The 18,474-nt window shown below is 32.6% G+C and overlaps 1 protein-coding gene and 1 long non-coding RNA gene across 2 annotated transcripts in view; both read left to right on the forward strand.

The window, feature by feature from the left end:
• The window catches only part of LOC148302903 (alpha-N-acetylgalactosaminidase-like), a 118,870-nt gene that overhangs the window by 23,286 nt on the left and 77,110 nt on the right, over window positions 1-18,474 (forward strand). The gene's annotated exons all lie outside the window — the stretch shown is intronic.
• On the forward strand, window positions 8,214-10,215 carry LOC148302904 (uncharacterized). Its single transcript, XR_015838559.1, has 2 exons — window positions 8,214-8,349; window positions 8,440-10,215. It is a non-coding gene; the product is annotated as an uncharacterized LOC148302904 (long non-coding RNA).

Genomic DNA, 18,474 nt, shown 5'->3' on the forward strand with positions numbered 1-18,474 from the left:
AGGGCAAGTCCTTGTGAGCCGGGACTTCCACGCCAGTCAAAACAAAAAAAATATTCGCTAATAAGTAAGATTCTGGAACAATTTTTGCTCGTTGTGAGAGGTTCCACTGTATTTTTATTTGTAAGGCGCCTCCATGAAAACGTTTGGGAAGCTCTGACCCGAATAATTTGTATGCGAATATTGCTGATACCCAATACTGCGGTTATTTTATAGTTCATAGCTGTAGTTAACAACGCATTGTCATATTTAAACTTATTTTACGTATTGAAACAATGCAGTCGCTAGGAGAGAGTGTGTTCTCCAAATATTTAGAAGTCGAGAAAAATTGTCAAGCCAATTCGTGTGAAAAAATATATATCGAAAGTATAAATATCTGATTACTTTCTTTTCTTCATTTTTCATTAATATCTTCATCTTGTAAAATTATCTTAAACTAATCTAGCATTAAGAAATCGTATGCGTGAGATGTATGGACCATGCGTCAGTGCGTGATGCGTTTACATAGAGCGATGGAACAAAAAAATGCACGGTTAAATAGTTTAGGAAATTAACAACATTTTGAGTCTGTCCACCTCCCTAGTGTAATGGTCAGCATGCTCGGCTACCGTTCTGGAGGTCCCGGGTTCGACTCCCAGGGGGGTCAAATAAATATAAGTGATTTTTTCACTCAAATATTTATTCAATATTACCCTGGACTGGTACCTGAAGCAGAGGGCTGATCACCTTTCCTTCGTGTGTTAACGATGAATATAACACTGTGTTTATATAATGCAGTGCCCTATGCACCATTGGGGTGCGGATAAGGGTTTGAATTGAGTGTGTCCAAATAATTGGTCACAAATCTGGATTATCTCCAACTATACGAGTTATTTCATATTATTTTTTGACATCTCAACAAAGATGAAGAAGAATGTGGAGGTCTGGGCATTTACGGGGCATATTTCTTGGAACTTCTTCATATATATTTACAACATTTTGAGTGTGTCCAAATACTTGTTCACAAAATCTGGATTATCTCCAATTACAGGAGTTATTTTCATATTATTTTTTCATATCTCATCAAGATGAAGAAGAATATAGAAGTCTGGGCATTTACGGGGCTTACGACCGTCATAGGCTGGTTTAAGTGATCACTTTACACTCATATATATTAATCAAATTCGAAACATATTGCTTGAATTGACTGGAATTGTGTGTGAGGTCCGAATCCTGGATTAAAATCACATACATGAGTAATGTTACAAAATATCCTTTTAATTTTTTATGTTTAAATTATAATTTGACCAGTTAATTTATTTACAACATTTTGTGTGTGTCCAAATACTTGTTCATTAATCTGGATTATATCCAATTAGGGGTTATAATTACATTATTTTTTGACATCTTAAGAATATGGAAGTCACGGCATTTACAAGGCCGTCATAGGCTCGGTTAAGTGATTACTTTACACACGCGTAACGTTCATCAATTCTACCCATGATTGACGACCACACTACTCAATTTTTTAAAACTTCTAGATATATTGATCGAACTCACAACGCAGAATCTGCGAGTTCACAATAGCCATCTATGGTGGGATGAGGAAAGCTTTTATTGAGTATACCTTTTCCATTTGTATGTGAGGTCCGAATACTGGATTATATTCACATACACGAGAAACTGATAATCCATATTTGTGTACAAGTATTTGGACACACTCAAAATGTTTTTATTTTGTTTATTTTATTTTTTCGTTCAGTATTTCTATTACTCGGTACTAAGTAACTAACCATCACACCGCTTTCCTCATTGTGTCTTTGCAAACAATCTTTGCCTCTTTCACATTCATGCATCTCCTCATATACTCTCCTGACTCCTGACCCGGCCACGTTCAGGTATTTGAAATGCTCGACCATGCCAAGTTTAAGCTGTTTAAATCGATATATATTAACTTGATCACCCACGTGTATAATAAACTGATTCCGATGGCATGGACAATCTCTGCTTTGAGCCATTTCGTTACGTAAAGAGCGACCAGCCTTCGTGTCGTGTCGCCTCGACACTCGTGTGACGGCCAAGAACGGGTATCGGCAAAAGAAAACAGAAGGCACGAGTAGGCACCAACTTCTTTGCCTCAACACGGTGCCTAGAAACTTCTAGTCGATTCACGTAAATCTGGAGGTCCTCGCCAAAAGGTTACATTTCCACTGTTGCACAAAAAATCCTTTAAATGCAAATCTGTTCTGTATTCGATCGAAATCTTAATTAAAGTTGCGACAAAACGTGACCAATCCTGTGTTGAACCAATATGAAATCATTAAATCGCATCAAAACGTAACGCTTTTACAAGTTATTGTAACCGCAGACAGTTGGTAGAATTCCATATTGAATTGTTGGGTAATATATCCAAAATAAATATATTATTTTTTGACATCTCATCAAAGATGAAGAAGAATATGAAAGTCTGGGCATTTACGGGGCTGACGACCGTCATAGGCTGGTTTAAGTGATCACTTTACACACGTGTAACATTCACCAATTCTACCCATTATTGGCAACCACACTACTCAAATTCTTGGAAGTTCTGTATATATGAACCAATTTAGAAACCTTGTTCTTAAATCACTAGAACTTCACTACAGACATCTATTGGTGAGATGTAAAGAAGCTTTTTACTAAGCAGAAACTCTTATATTAGTATGTGAGGTCCGAATCCTGGATTATAATCACACACATGAGAAACGCCAGAAAATACCATTTTCATTTTTATTATTTAAGCTTATAATTTGACCAGACAATTTATTTACAACAATGTTGTAAAATAAATATATGTAAAATTATATGTACTCCTTTACATAATAATAGCAATTATTGTTAGTATATAAGGACATTATGTAAATATTTTTAGTCAGTGTTTGATAATGTCATTAGAATAGGAAACGCGTCACGTATTAACATATACATAAATAACTGTAGAATTCAATCCAACAAACCTTGTGTTATTTTGGATATATTACCCAACAATACAATTTTACAAGCTAGAATTCCTGATTACTTAAAATCCAAACAATTAAGGTCAATATCAGGTTGAAATCGGATCTAGCTGACTAACTAAACTAAACTAATTCCTTTTACTGCCTACACTGGGCCACTGTAGAATCTTGGTGATTTTCGAATTTTGTATTTATGCAAATCGGTAGTGACGAGGACATTAAAAGATATTAAATGTAAATTCACAGTAAAATCGGGGTACAATTTTGTTCCACATTTGCTTACAATTTTCGTTTCTTAGTTCACAAGAATAAGTGCTTTGCTAGAAAGGTATGTCAGGAAGCCTAGATACTTGTGTATCAGATCCAGGAATATGGTAGGCAGCTTTTAATACCTTCAGGGAAGTGGCGTGATGCTTAGTTAGTTTTTACAACATTTTTGTGTGTGTTCGAATCCTTGTTCAAACCAGCTTATGACAAGTCATAAGCCCTGTAAATACAGCCACTTTCATATTTTCCTTCATCTATATTCAGATGTCAAAAACTGATTTTTTGGTATCTACATTTTCCATCCACCCTGTATCGTGTTTCTCCGATGTACTTCTAGTAACAGCTGGCTAGAAACAACCTTCCTTCGCAGCCTCTGTAACTTTCTTGAACGTGTCTCTTAGCCTGCCTAGAAGTCTGCCAACAGGTTTTCATTATTTATTTCCACTCCTATCATTTCAACGATATTCACGATATAGTATACAATTTGTAAAACGAATGAAAAACATACAATTTGTAAAAAAAATTTATTAAGATGTTTCATATTCGAGACATGTATCGTTTAAATGAGAAAAAAATTTAAAAAAAAACCTTATCCGCACCCCAATGGTGCATAGGGCACTGCGTCATATAAACGCAGTGTTATCTTGATCGTTTACACATGAAGGAAAGGTGATCAGCCCTCCGCTTCAGGTACCAATCCAGGGTAATAATATTGAATAAATATTACAGTGAAAAAATCACTTGTATTTATTTTACCCCCCTTGGGAATCGAACCCGGGACCTCCAGAACGGTAGCCGAGCGTGCTGACCATTACACTACGGAGGCAGACAAAAATTAAGTCAATAATAAAATAAAAAGAAAAAAATATTGATAAATAATTTCTTATAATATAAATTAATATAATGCTTGCTTGTCAGGTCATATTTATTTACAAAATTTTGAGTGTTTCCGAATACATGTTCACAAACCTGAGTTTTCTCCTCTTAAGAGTTGTTTTTTACAATTATTTGTTTGACATCTCAACAAAGATGAAGAATAATATGAAAGTCTGGGTATTTATAGGGCTTACGACCTGTTATACGCTGGTAAAGTGATCACTTTACACACGTATAACATTTACCACTCTACCCGTTATTGACAATAGCACTACTCAAATTTTTAGAACTCCTAGATATATGATCCATCTCATGACACAGTACATATGAGTTCACAACAGCCAACTATGTTGAATTAAAAAAGCTTCAATTTATTTTTGTTATTTTTATTGTTTAATTTTTATATATTAAATTGATTCCGGAGATACTTTGTAGTAGGTAATGTATTAAAAAATAAATACATTAATCTATTACTTGGTAAATATAAAATTTATAAAAATCTATTATGACACGTGTTTCGATGGTTTTTAATCATTATAAAAACGGTTTATAATGAATAGTAAGGGGTTTCGAGTTGTGTACGTAGTTAGAACCAATCATGGATAGAATTGTGAATGTTACACGTGTATAAAGTGATCACTTAACCAACGTATGACATGTCGAAAGCCCTGTAAATATACAGACTTCCATATTCTTCATCACCTTCGTTGAGATGTGAAAAGATTTATTTTTAATAGACTTATTATAGTAATTATCGATTGTTTTGCGAAATCACATTCGAAATGCGTTATTTTTATCATCCAATTTCGTTCAAATTTAATCGACTGTAAAACGATTAAAAAATTGCTGAATTTCTTATTGAAAAACTTGAATTTTAGCATGCATATGAGGCGATATACAGTTGGCAGTGCATAATAAGTTACAATTACTTTTAATCCATTCATTATGCATTGCTGTTTTGAATACGGATATGGTTTTCTGTTCTGTCTGAAAAACGAGAATAAACCTCGTCATAAGGAATGCAAAACGAAAGTTCAATCGTGTTAGGGATTTAACCACGGTTCTATATACAATATAGATTGTTAAACTTCCTTGTTTTTCTAAATTCAAGGCGTTATCCCACAGTTTCCCAAACTTTTTCCAACCGCAGACCTATATATTTTTAACGACTACTTAATCTACGGGTTTAAACTATTATCATCATTTTAGTTTATATTCAGCTGTAGATGAATATAACTGTAGCTTTCAAAACTAGAAGTTAAACATTAATATAATACTCAGTGATAAAAAAACAAGTGTTTTCATTAACAATTTGATGTTGATATGTCTTACCACAAAGTGAATATATATAAATAAATATATATATATATATATATATATATATATATATATATATATATATATATATATATATATATATATATATATATATATATATATATATATATGTAATATAAATTTAAATTATATAAATAAACGTTTTTAATTATATTTTACTTAGTAAATACCACTATTTCTTAAAATCTAATGTGATACGTGTTTCGATGCATTCCGCATCATTTTCAAACACAGTAAAAATGAAAATGATGCGGAATGCATCGAAACATGTGTCACAGTAGATTTTAAGAAAAAGTGGTATTTACTAAGTAAAACATTAATTAAAAGTGGATAGATTTTACCACAAAGTGACTGCCGGATCACTTAATGAAATTATAAATAAACGCTCTAAGGATGATTGTGCACTACACGGAGTTTTACTGTCTGGCACTTCAGTTAGCATATAAAACGATTGGCTTGGATTGGCTTGTGCTTTTGTCGGTCGATCGGTGCTCTTGATCGGTGCGTGAACACGTTGCGTGTAAATTCGATAACGCTTAACTGTCGTTGTCGCTTTTATTAAAAAAACCGGACTGCCGGTCGGTAAAATTCCGTGTAGTGCACTAGCGCCGTAAAGGTAAAAATCAAGTACAAGAAAGTAAAAATCGTTCTCCACATACTGGCAAAACATTGTTATTACTTGAACGTACATTGTATGGGCATTGTGGAGCAGCGCTCCAATTTCAGGTAATAATATAATGCGAATGTATGAATTCACGTAACCGTTCGTTCGTCTGTGTAGAAAGTGAATTTGACATTCATTCGCAAGTCAGAATGAGCTCGATCTGAAATTACATTCATAATAATTCTAGTAACTATACATATCGCTCACTCCTTTCAACAACGTCTTATATCAAAAATCGTCATTTTCGGTTGTGCATGTTTTCGGAATGCCCAGAAAATGTACTATATCCCAGCAAAAGCGGCATATTTTTAACTTAATATTTACCCGCTACAGGGCAGAAAGTGTTGTTTTTGCATTTTAAAGAAAATGTATTGTTTCATTATTTTTTTTTAAATATACTACATATTTTTCAAATGGAGAAAAAAAAAGGTTTTAACCTAAAAAGATCTGTTGCACAGTGAAAAGTTCAATAAGTGGCTTGATATATCAAAATATCATTCTAACATCCATTATAATACCATATTTTATGATTTTGACGAATTATATACATATACGAGTAGATGATAATTAATAAAAAATAATAATAAACCCTCATCCGCACCCCAATGGTGCAAAGGGCACTGCGTCATATAAACGCAGAGTAATCTTGATCGTTTACACATTAAGGAAAGGTGATCAGCCCTCCGCTTCAGGTACCAGTCCAGGGTAATATTGAATAAATATTACAGTGAAATAAACACTTATATTTAATTGACCCCTCTGGGAATCGAACCCGGGACCTCCAGAACGGTAGCTGAACGTGCTGACCATTACACTACGGAGGCGGACACTTACATGATGATAATTATATAAGCATAAAAGCCCTGCATCTAGTCATACATGCCCTCCGATTACGTAGACTTTTGACACCACCGCTTTTTTGACACCACTACGTTTTCCCTGTAACATGTCCACTTCTTTTATTATCTCTTAGTTAAGTTTTAATAGTTATTATAACATAAATGTGGAGTTGTTTAATTGTCTTTATTTTTATTAATGTAACTAGTTTTGTTAATGTAATGTAATGTTATTTTTTTTCCATCTCATCAAAGATGAAGAAGAATATGGAAGTCTGGGCATTTACGGGGCTTACGACCGTCATAGGCTGGTTTAAGTGATCACTTTACACACGTGTAACATTCACCAATTCTACCCATTATTGACAACCACACTACTCAAATTCTTGGAAGTTCTATGTATATATATGAACCAATTTAGAAACCTTGTTCATGAATCACTAGAACTTTACTAGAGACATCTATTGCTGAGATATATATATCTTCCATATTCTTCTTCATCTTTGATGAGATGTCAAAAAATAATATGAAAATAACTCCTGTAATTGGAGATAATCCAGATTTTGTGAACAAGTATTTGGACACACTCAAAATGTTGTAATGTAATGTTTATTATTGTTAATTTATTTTATACTTTTTTTAATGTAACGCTGTACAATTCCCGAACAAATAAAATAATAAAATAAAATAAAACATCATCAATGTTTTAGATCAATTGTTTATAATTGTGTGAATATCTTTTTTGAACGCAATAGGTAAAATGCAAGAACGTAATCAATCATGATAAAAGCATTTACACGCACTGTAGGAATCGTGCTGTATCTATCTACTTCCTTCATCGAATCATGCTTTCTTTTAATTAAATAATAACGTTACATAATACCATTATCACCTTTTGAACATCTTAAGTTCTCAAAACTAGTCGGGTTTACATTAATAAACTCTAAAGTGGTCTTATACATGTTTATTGTAACTGCAGACAGTTGATAGAATTCCATTTTGAATTGTTGGGTAATATATCCTAAATTAAACACGGTTATTGGATTGAATTCTACTTTATTTACATATATGTGATAATATGTGACGCGTTTCGTCTTATTAAGACATTATCAAACAACTGTTAAAAGTGTTTGATAATGTCTTAATAAGCGAAACGAGTCACATATTATCACATATCGCTCACTCCTTTCAACAACGTCATAAATAAAAAAACTTGATTTTTCAGGAGAACGTTTTTAAAGTTTAAAACTATTACACAATGTATTAACCGTTTGATTGCCGATCGTCGATTTTCGTCGATTCGTGTTTTAACGAAGATTGCCGATCGTCGATTTCCGTCGATTGCGTCAGTCGTGCTCTGATTCGCGCGTACGTAGGGTGTGGTGCTGCGGCGTTGGTAAATATTATTCTAATATTATCTTAATAGTTGTAAGATCGTAGTAAACCGTTTAAATTTCAGATTCATTTATTATTTTTTTTATTTTAGTTAATTTAAAAAACATAATGTCGAGCGCGTCCTCTGAAATGTCTGATAGCGGGAGCGACGATTTCCACTCCTCTAATTCAAGTTCGAGTAAGAGTAGCTCTGGTGAGAGTGATGTCATATCCGTGTTTCCCAACCGCAGGATGCGAATTTCCAGTAATTCTTCTGATCGTGACCAAGAAATGGAGAGTAACACCAGAAATTACTCATTTACAAATGTACCTCCCGGAACCAATTTTTCTACCGAAAACTCTCATTTTTTCGAAACGCCTGGACTTCGGGATCCTCCTCCGCGTGATTCCAAACCTATATCATATTTTGATTTATTTTTTAATGTCATTCTGTTAACAACGATAAAAAATGAAACCAACAAATATGCCCAACAATTTCTTGAAAACTCTTCTGACACTTTACGAAACAAATCACGTGCAAAGGCTTGGAAACCGGTGTCTGTATTGGAATTGAAGGCTTTCATAGCGGTCATACTTGAAATGGGTATTACACGACGACCGTCAATTGTTTCCTACTGGAGTACAGATTCGAGGGGCATACCATGGTTCAAACAAATGTTCTCAAGAAACCGATTTCAGATAATTTTGAATTTTTTTCATCTAATTGATAATTCCACCTTGGCTCCATCCAATCATCCAGACTACGACCCCTGTGCAAAATTCAATATGATAGTTGTCCATGCCAATGAAGTTTTCCGACGCCATTATATCCCTAATCGCCAGCTCTCTATTGATGAGTCATTGGTAGGGACTCATTGCCACTCAAAAATCAAACAATATCTCCCCAACAAAAAACACCACAGATGGGGAATAAAGTTTTGGATGTTATGCGACTCCATAACCCATTATTGCTTGGCATTTTTTTGTTACCGAGGAGCAAAATTAGAGCAAGACAAGGATGATACAAAAAAATTTGGCCTTGGCCATGTTGTAGTAATGAATCTGTTAAAAATTGGTAACTACCTGGACAAAGGTTATCATATTTTTGTTGACAATTTTTTTACAAGCATTCAACTGGCTAAGACTTTATTGGAAAGAATTACGTATATTACAGGAACCATCCGTCGAAACAGGAAATATATACCACGTGAGGCACAAGTGTCTCAAGTTGGAAAACCTAATTATTATAAAAGTGACGACATTCTTCTCTGTTCATATCGAGATAAAAAAACCAAAAAACACCCGGTCATCCTAATTTCTACAAATAGTAATACGAGTGGCGTCACAGTGAAAAAATATAGGGGTTCATACGAAACGCAAACAGAAAAACCACAGATGATTCATGAGTACAATAAATACATGGGCGGAATAGATGAGTCTGATAAAATGTTGTATGTATATTTAGATGAAAGAAGAACATTGAAATATTGGAAAAAGGTAACATTTAACATTTTTGGAAGAATAGTTTTAAACGCATATATAATATATTCAATCAATAATGAAGGCAAAAAAATTTCAAGACACGAGTTCACATCAAAAATAATTGAATCGATTGAAAGGGAATGGTTACCTACAAAAAAAAAAGCTGAAATTTCTTCAACAATTTCATTCCATAAATCCAAACTGCAGAAGCTTCCAGGAAAGAATTTACGTCGCTGTGTGGTCTGTAGTAATAAAGATGGTGCTGGGCTGCGTAGATCAACGACTATTTGTGCTTATTGTAAGAAGGGTGTCCACACGGCGTGTGCAGGAAAGCACAGTTGTTGATTTTCTTTTGTTTTTCATTTTTGTCTTTCTTTTTTTCTAAATAAAATACTGTATTCATTTATACAAGCGTTTTATTTCAAATATTTCGACATTCTTTAATAAAACACCGAAAAAATCATCAAAATTCATGAAAATTCAAAGAATTTATGGGGTTTTAAAAAAATATATAGTTTCATAAAAAATGATGTTTTTTTGGTGGCATTTTACAAGAAACTGTATGCATTTTTTGGCACTCAAACGGTTAAAAATAAATATCAAGCCACTTATTGAACTTTTTACCGTGCAACAGATCTTTTAAGGTAAAACCTGAAGGTTTTTTCTCCATTTGAAAAATATTTAATATATTTAAAAAAATTGTTAAACAATACCTTTTCTTCAAAATGCAATAACAGCATTTTCTGCCCTGTAGCGAGTAAATATTAATTAAAAAATATGTCTCTTTTGCTGGGATATAGTACATTTTCTGGGCATTCCGAAAACATGCACAACTGAAAATTGACGATTTTTGATTTATGACGTTCTTGAAAGGAGTGAGCGATATGTGATAATATGTGACGCGTTTCGTCTTATTAAGACATTATCAAACAACTGTTAAGAGTGTTTGATAATGTCTTAATAAGACGAAACGCGTCACATATTATCACATATATTTTAATAAAAGTAGAATTCAATCCAATAACCGTGTTTAATTTTGGATATTTTACCCAACAATTACACAAGTGTTATATTTTTATGTTCAAATCATCATGTTATTCCACAAAGTTAATGCCAAATAAATAAATATTTATTTGAAATTTATGTTTTATTTGGTATACTTATATATCTTCTTCTTTCTGTGCCACTTGTAACGAAGATCGGCGATCATCATGGCTATCTTCACTTTTGATGCTGCAGCTCGGAACAGAGATTTGGTGCTTCTGCCAAACCATTGTCGTAGGTTTTTCAGCCATGATGTCCTTCGGCGTCCTTGAGTTCTTCGCCCCTCAATCTTTCCTTGTATGATTAGGTGGAGAAGACGATATTTTTCATTTCTCATGACGTATCCGAAGTATGCTATATGGTATATATCATTAGCTATATGGTATATATCATTATATCTTAAAATTTAACGTGTTTTGATGCATTCCGCATCATTTTCAAACACCCTGGATAAAAAAATGAATAAATAAAAGATGTCAAATAAATGATGAAATTAAAAATCGTCAATTTAAAAGTGTTTATATAACATCTCAAAATAGACCAAGAAGAATATGAAGTCTGAGTATAAACGGGGTTTTCAACCTGTCATAGACTAGTTAAGTGATTACTTTACATAAGTGCAATATTCACCAAGCTACCTATGATTGACAACCACAGTACTCAAAATTATGGAAATCCTTTTCGGAACTTTTATCATTAATCTTATAAAACTGTACGTATGAGTTCACAAAAACCGTATATGTTTGAGTGATAAAGTTTTTATTTTTAGGGTCTCTGATAAATAAAAGCTTTCTCAATCTAACATAGATGGCTCTACTGAAGTCATATGTACAGTGTCATGAGATTAATATTACATGTAAGAGTTTTGAAAAAAAAAATAGAGTAGCGTGGTTATCAATAATGGGTAGAACGGTGAATGTTACACGCGTATAAAATATTCTCTTTACCAGACTATAGGTAATAAGCCCTGTAAATACCTAGATTTTCACATTCTTCTTCATCTAAAGTAAAGTTTAAGGCGTTTCTTGACATTGTTTTTATCTCTAGGGAAAGTTTTATGCCACTCTGAAAAATAAGTAGGCACAATTTGATAATGTATTTCGTGTTTGAGGCAATCAGACACCAAATCGGGCCATTATTCATCAAGTGCGAGTGGAAGTGTGGTAATAAGAGAGGGTTATGGAATGTAGTTACGTAAAACTGTAACACGTCGTTGCATCGCGTTACCGGTAAGCGAACGTGTTACTTACTTATGCGGGAGGCGATTCCAACTCACTCGACTACGAGGTTGTATTATAATATCGGCGTTCATCTGCATGAAAATAATATGTTGTAGGTATCTGAGCTTGAGACGAGGTATCTATCGTTTTTATATAAAAGAAGATGCAAGTTTGTGAATACCAGGACTGGGATTTGACTGGCTTAAGTCACTTAAGTCACTATATGTCTTCATTAAAATGTATATTGTAGGTATCTCAGCTTGAGACAAGGAATCTATCGCTTTTACAATAAAGACGGTGGAAGTCTGTGAATACCGGGACTGGGATTTGACTGGTTTAAGTGACCACATATCGGCTCTCATCTTCATCAAACTAATATGTTGTAGGTATCTAAGCTTGAGGCGAGGCATCTTTTGTTTTTATACGAAAGAAGATGGAAGTCTATGAATACCAGGACTGGGATTTGACTGGTTTAAGTGACCATATATAATGGTTTATCTTCATCAAAATAGATGTTCTAGGTATCTCAGCTTGAGACGAGACATCTATCGTTTTTATACGAGAGAAGATGGAAGTCTAAGTGTCCTGGAGAATATGGCTTGGAATTCGGCTGGCTTGATAGATCACTTTATACATTTATGTAAAGTTTACCATACTACCCATTATGGATCGTCCATATTGCATTATTTTTTAAAACTTGTATATATGCAATGGTCTTGGGTTCCTTTCACACCAATTCTACCCATGATTGACAACCACACTGCTCAATTTTTTGGAACTCATACTTACATCATGAATCTCATTTTGCTTTATTTTTGAGTTTGAGGTAGCATCTATGTTAGATAAAATAAGCTTTTATTTAACAGAGATCTATTTATTGATTTGTATGCAAGATATTCTTGCTTATTATCGAATTTTCGTAAATGTATACGCTTAAAGTTTTAGTTTGTAATGTGTATGTTAATTATAAATAAATAAATTGAATTGAATTGCATCCATACCGGATTATTTTACATACTGGGAGACGCCGAATTTTTATACTTACTTATTTATCTTATAATTAATACAGGCTATGCCTAAAGAGCCTAACTACCTATTTGACTGGTTTATTTAAACACATAATTTTGGATGTATAATTTTCAAATCCTTGTTCAAAAGTGAGGAAACCCAGATTTGTGAAGTCTTTGGACACCCTTAAAAATTTTGTAAATACTTTATAAGTGTTAAAAAATACTAGATCTGGGTTCATTTATTATATTTATACTGTTTTATTGTATAATTAATTGCCTGCATATTTATTTTGCAACCAAACCGAATTTTAGACACCCATCTTAATGACGTGGTACGTCATTCGTACAGGTCATTAATTTTTCCCAACTTTTTTGACGAAAATTCGTTACGTTAATTTTGGAGAGTTTAGGTCTAAAATAATGAAGAGTTTCATCATTTTTTAATGTACAGGATGTTTGCAATTTGTAGAAGACACGTGAATCACTAGATGACCACTTACGCAACTTACTATGTATTTTTCTTTTCTTTATACATTTAAAATGTCAAATTGATTAAATATAAGTGGTACTAGTGCCGTATCTTGGTAAAGATATCAGTAGTTATAAATAGTAGGATGAATTAATTAAAAAATAAAAATAAAACACTTTTTAATACCATTTTTGAGATTATTAATGTAAACACGACCAGCATTTGGCTGACTTAAGGGATCACTTTATATACTCGAAATATCTCCATTTTCTTCTTCTTCCAACCCTTACACACACCCAATGGTGCACAGGGCACTGCGTCGTATACAAGCACTGTTATATTGATCGTTCAATATACGAAGCAAAGCTGATCAGGCCTGTACTTCAGGTACCAGTCATGTGTAACATTAAATAAATTTTATATTGAAAAATCACTTGTTTATTTTTAGTGTTTATTTTTTACTTTTCCCGGAATCGAACCCAGGACCTTCAATGGGTTAGCCTTACACCCTAACCACTATACTACGGCGGTGAAATAAACATTATTTTTAGCAGTTACAGTTGCATGTTACTGCATATACATGCATATATTATGTGCAGCAGTATTACGTTGAAATTTGAAATGATCCAAAAAGTATGTAGAGAGTATCGTGCCAATTGCCAGAAACCTAGAATTCGACACACATCAAATTCTTGCTTATTTATTGAAATCGTGATAGAAAGCGATGACTTCAAAAGGCTTAAATATGTTATGCTTTCTTTTCTATGGCTGAAGTATTTTAGACTTTGAATTCGTGATATCTGTGATAAATTTACTGCTGAAATATGTTTGATTTTAAATTTGTGATAAATCATATCTGTGCAAAATTCACTGCTGAAATTTTCAAGTGTAATATCTTGGTTTCTAAATTTGTGATAATGCATATCTGTGTAAAATTCACTGCTAAAATTTTCAAGTGTAATATTTTATATTCGTGGTTATGCATATCTGTGTAAGATTCACTGCTGAAATAAAAGCAGAAGGAAAGTTCAAGCAACTTTTCAATTATATCAGAAAATTAACGTATAAATACCAGTCTAGGGTATTTAATAATTAATATTTAATAATTAAGGGTATTAGAGTGAAAAAACACTTATCAATTTTGATCCACCCGGGTATCGACCCCAGGACCTAGGGAATGGTAGCTAAACGTGGTAACTACTACACTATGGAATCGGGCGAGAATTTTCAATAATATTAAACTAATAAATGCTTTTCATATTATTTTTTGACATCTCATCAAAGATGAAGAAGAATATGGCAGTCTGGGCGTTTACGGGGCTGACGACCGTCATAGGCTGGTTTAAGTGATCACTTTACACACGTGTAACATCCACCAATTCTACCCATTATTATATATTCCATATTCTTCTTCATCTTTGATGAGATGTCAAAAAATAATATGAAAATAACTCCTGTAATTGAAGATAATCCAGATTTTGAGAACAAGTATTTGGACACACTCAAAATGTTATAAATAAATGTTTTTGTTGAATAAGCGATTAGTGGATGCGATATATATATATATATATATATATATATATATATATATATATATATATATATATATATATATATATATATATATATATATATATATATACATATATATATATATATATATATATATATATATATATATATATATATATATATAATAAAAATAAATAAATAAAAATAATAAAACCCTTATCCGCACCCCAATGGTGCATAGGGCACTGTGTCATATAAACGCAGTGTTATCTTGATCGTTTACACATGAAGGAAAGATGATCAGCCCTCCGCTTCAGGTACCAGTCCATGGTAATATTGAATAAATATTAGAGTGAAAAAATCACTTATATTTATTCTACCCCCCTTGGGAATCGAACCCGGGACCTCCAGAACGGTAGCCGAGCGTGCTGACCATTACTACGGAGGCGGACATGTATATATATATATATATATATATATATATATATATATATATATATATATATATATATATATATATATATATATATATATATATATATATATATATATATATTTATATATAATATATATATATATATATATATATATATATATATATATATATATATATATATATATATATATATATATATATATATATATATATATATATATATATATATATATATATATACATATAAATATAAAATACCGCCTAGAATTCTCTATTCTCTAAGCATCTAAGCTGAGTTGATACAAAAACTCTACAATACTGCTATTTTCATTGGCTTTACTTAACTAGTAGAAGATCTCAAGATAACTATAAGTATTGTATGTATTAGATCGTTAACTCTAAGACATAATTCAAAACACCATAAAATATGGTTGTTGCAAATGATAAACACTTCGTAAACACCATGTACAGTCATGATGTAAAGAAGCATCAGATAAGTCGCAAATTGAATTGCGTCAAGGTGTTATTGGTAAATGCATTTGTTCGCAAGTAACAATACATTTTATCCGTTTTGTAGGTTAATAACAATTTTTATATTTATTTTATTTTTATATTAGATTAAGTAGATTCTACTTTTATTCCTTACTTTTTTCAGTTTATGTATTTTTTTCAGCCTAAGTTATTTAGATCAAATTGACAAATATTGTGTATAAGAAGATAAAAGTACGCAATGGGCAACTCTTAAAATAAAAAGATTTTTTCTCTGTAATAGATGTATTTTCGATATTTTTGATACCTTTGTTAATGAAAATTATTATTTATTAATAATATTCCTTTCTTACCCTTAATAGAATAATTTATACAATAAAATATAAGCTCTTTAGCTTTTTCCACATATATTTTATTTGACCAGTAACTGAGTTTCGTCGTTACCGACATCATCAGACTGGGTGCCAATCGGTCATTAGCCACCAGTCATGTCGTTAACGACTAAACCCAGTCACTGGACAATTAAAATTTATGCGGAAAAAAAGTTTTTATTTTATTATGTAAATTGCGGTTCCACCATAAAATTTTAGTACAATACTTAAATGTACTGAATAATTTATTACAATAATTGGCTCGGTAGTCACTTTTGTGGTAATATTTATCAATTTTTGATTTAATTTCTCTTGGTAAATAGCACTATTCTATTTTATAGTGGTAATTACAAAGATAAACGCTTATATTGACATCTCGACGTAGATGAAAAATTAAAAATGGGTAGAGAATTCAGTACATAGTTTTGTCGAATCAATTCATCAAAATAAAAGCTTTTTTACATTATTTTTGAAATCTCAATTTAGACGATGAAGAAAGAAAATGGAAGTCTGGGCATTTATAGGGCTTGCGACCGTCATACGCAGGTTAAAGTGATCACTATACACACGTGTAACCTTCACCAATTCTACCCATGATTGACAACAACACTACTCAAATTCTTGCAACTAGATATGTTGATCAATCGTGAATCGCTTGAAAGCATCATTTTCAATTTTATTCTAGTTTTATTTAAATTTATTATTTTATGTTAAAAAATAATGTAAAAAATAACTCCTAATTGGAGATAACTCAGACATGTGAACAAGCATTTGGACACACTCAAAATATTGTAGATTCACATACTTAAGAAACGCTTGAAAACATCATTTTAATTTTAAATTTTTTTAATGTAAAAAATAACTCCTTATTGGAGATAATTCAGATTTGTGAACAAGCATTTGGAATCACTCAAAATAGTGTAAATTGATTTATATTGTCATCCTAAAATATTTGTCAGTAAAATTAGCATTACACGCCCATCAAGCAACAATAGATATGCCGCTCACGCGCGGTTGCAAATAATATATGAATAAGCAACATGTCACGGTAGATTTTGAATAACATTATTGATAATGTATTGGGTATACACATCATAGACCTACAGACGTCTGTCATTCAACTAGCGTGGAGTTAATGACCTGAAAAGCGATGGAATTGCTAATCTCTTGTGTCAACACACCTCGCGACTACAGTGGACAAGAAAACGACAAATTTTTAACATCTCAACATAGAATGAGTAAAACACAGAATAATATGGAAGCCTTGGTATTTCCAGGGCTTATAACCTATCAAAGGCTGGTGTTCCGCCTCCGTAGTGTAATGGTCAGCACGCTCGGCTACCGTTCTGGAGGTCCCGGGTTCGATTCCCAAGGGGGGTAAAATAAATATAAGTGATTTTTTCACTGTCATATTTATTCAATATTACCATGGACTGGTACCTGAAGCGGAGGGCTGATCACCTTTCCTTCATGTGTAAACGATCAAGATAACACTGCGTTTATATGACGCAGTGCCCTATGCACCATTGGGGTGCGGATAAGGGTTTTATTATTATTATTATTATTAAAGGCTGGTTTATGAAGGTCGTAAGCCCTGTAAAATACCCAGACTTCTGTATCATTCTTCTATGTTGAGATGTCAAAAATATAAAAATAATTTCATTAATTAAGTCGGCAGTCGCTTTGTGGTAATATCTACCCATTTTTAATTTAAGTATAACTTAGTACATGATTGAGGAAATTGATTGAGGGATAATTGAGGAAAGAACGGTAAAACAAATTTATGAGGCGAAAGTAATTGGGAAAAGAAGCAGAGTTCAAGACCGAGAAAAACATGGCACGATCAGGTATGCCAAATACTTGAAAGTGGGCAGGTTAGGAGTCGTAACAATCGGCGGGTATGTATGAGGAGATGCATGAACGTGGAAGAGGCGAAGAATGTTTGCAAAGACAGAGTGGTGTGGCGTTCTATTCTATCTGCCTACCCCTGCGGGGAAGCGGCGTGATGGTTAGTTAGTTTTAGTTAGTTAGTTAGTTAGTAAATACCACTATTTATTAAAATCTACTGTGACACGTGTTTTTAAGAAAAGAGTGGTTTTTACCACGTAAAACTT

The sequence above is a fragment of the Brachycentrus maculatus genome, unplaced genomic scaffold, assembly GCF_059751285.1.
Source record: "Brachycentrus maculatus isolate JH-2025_06_01 unplaced genomic scaffold, ASM5975128v1 h1tg000398l, whole genome shotgun sequence".
Lineage (NCBI taxonomy): Eukaryota > Metazoa > Arthropoda > Insecta > Trichoptera > Brachycentridae > Brachycentrus > Brachycentrus maculatus.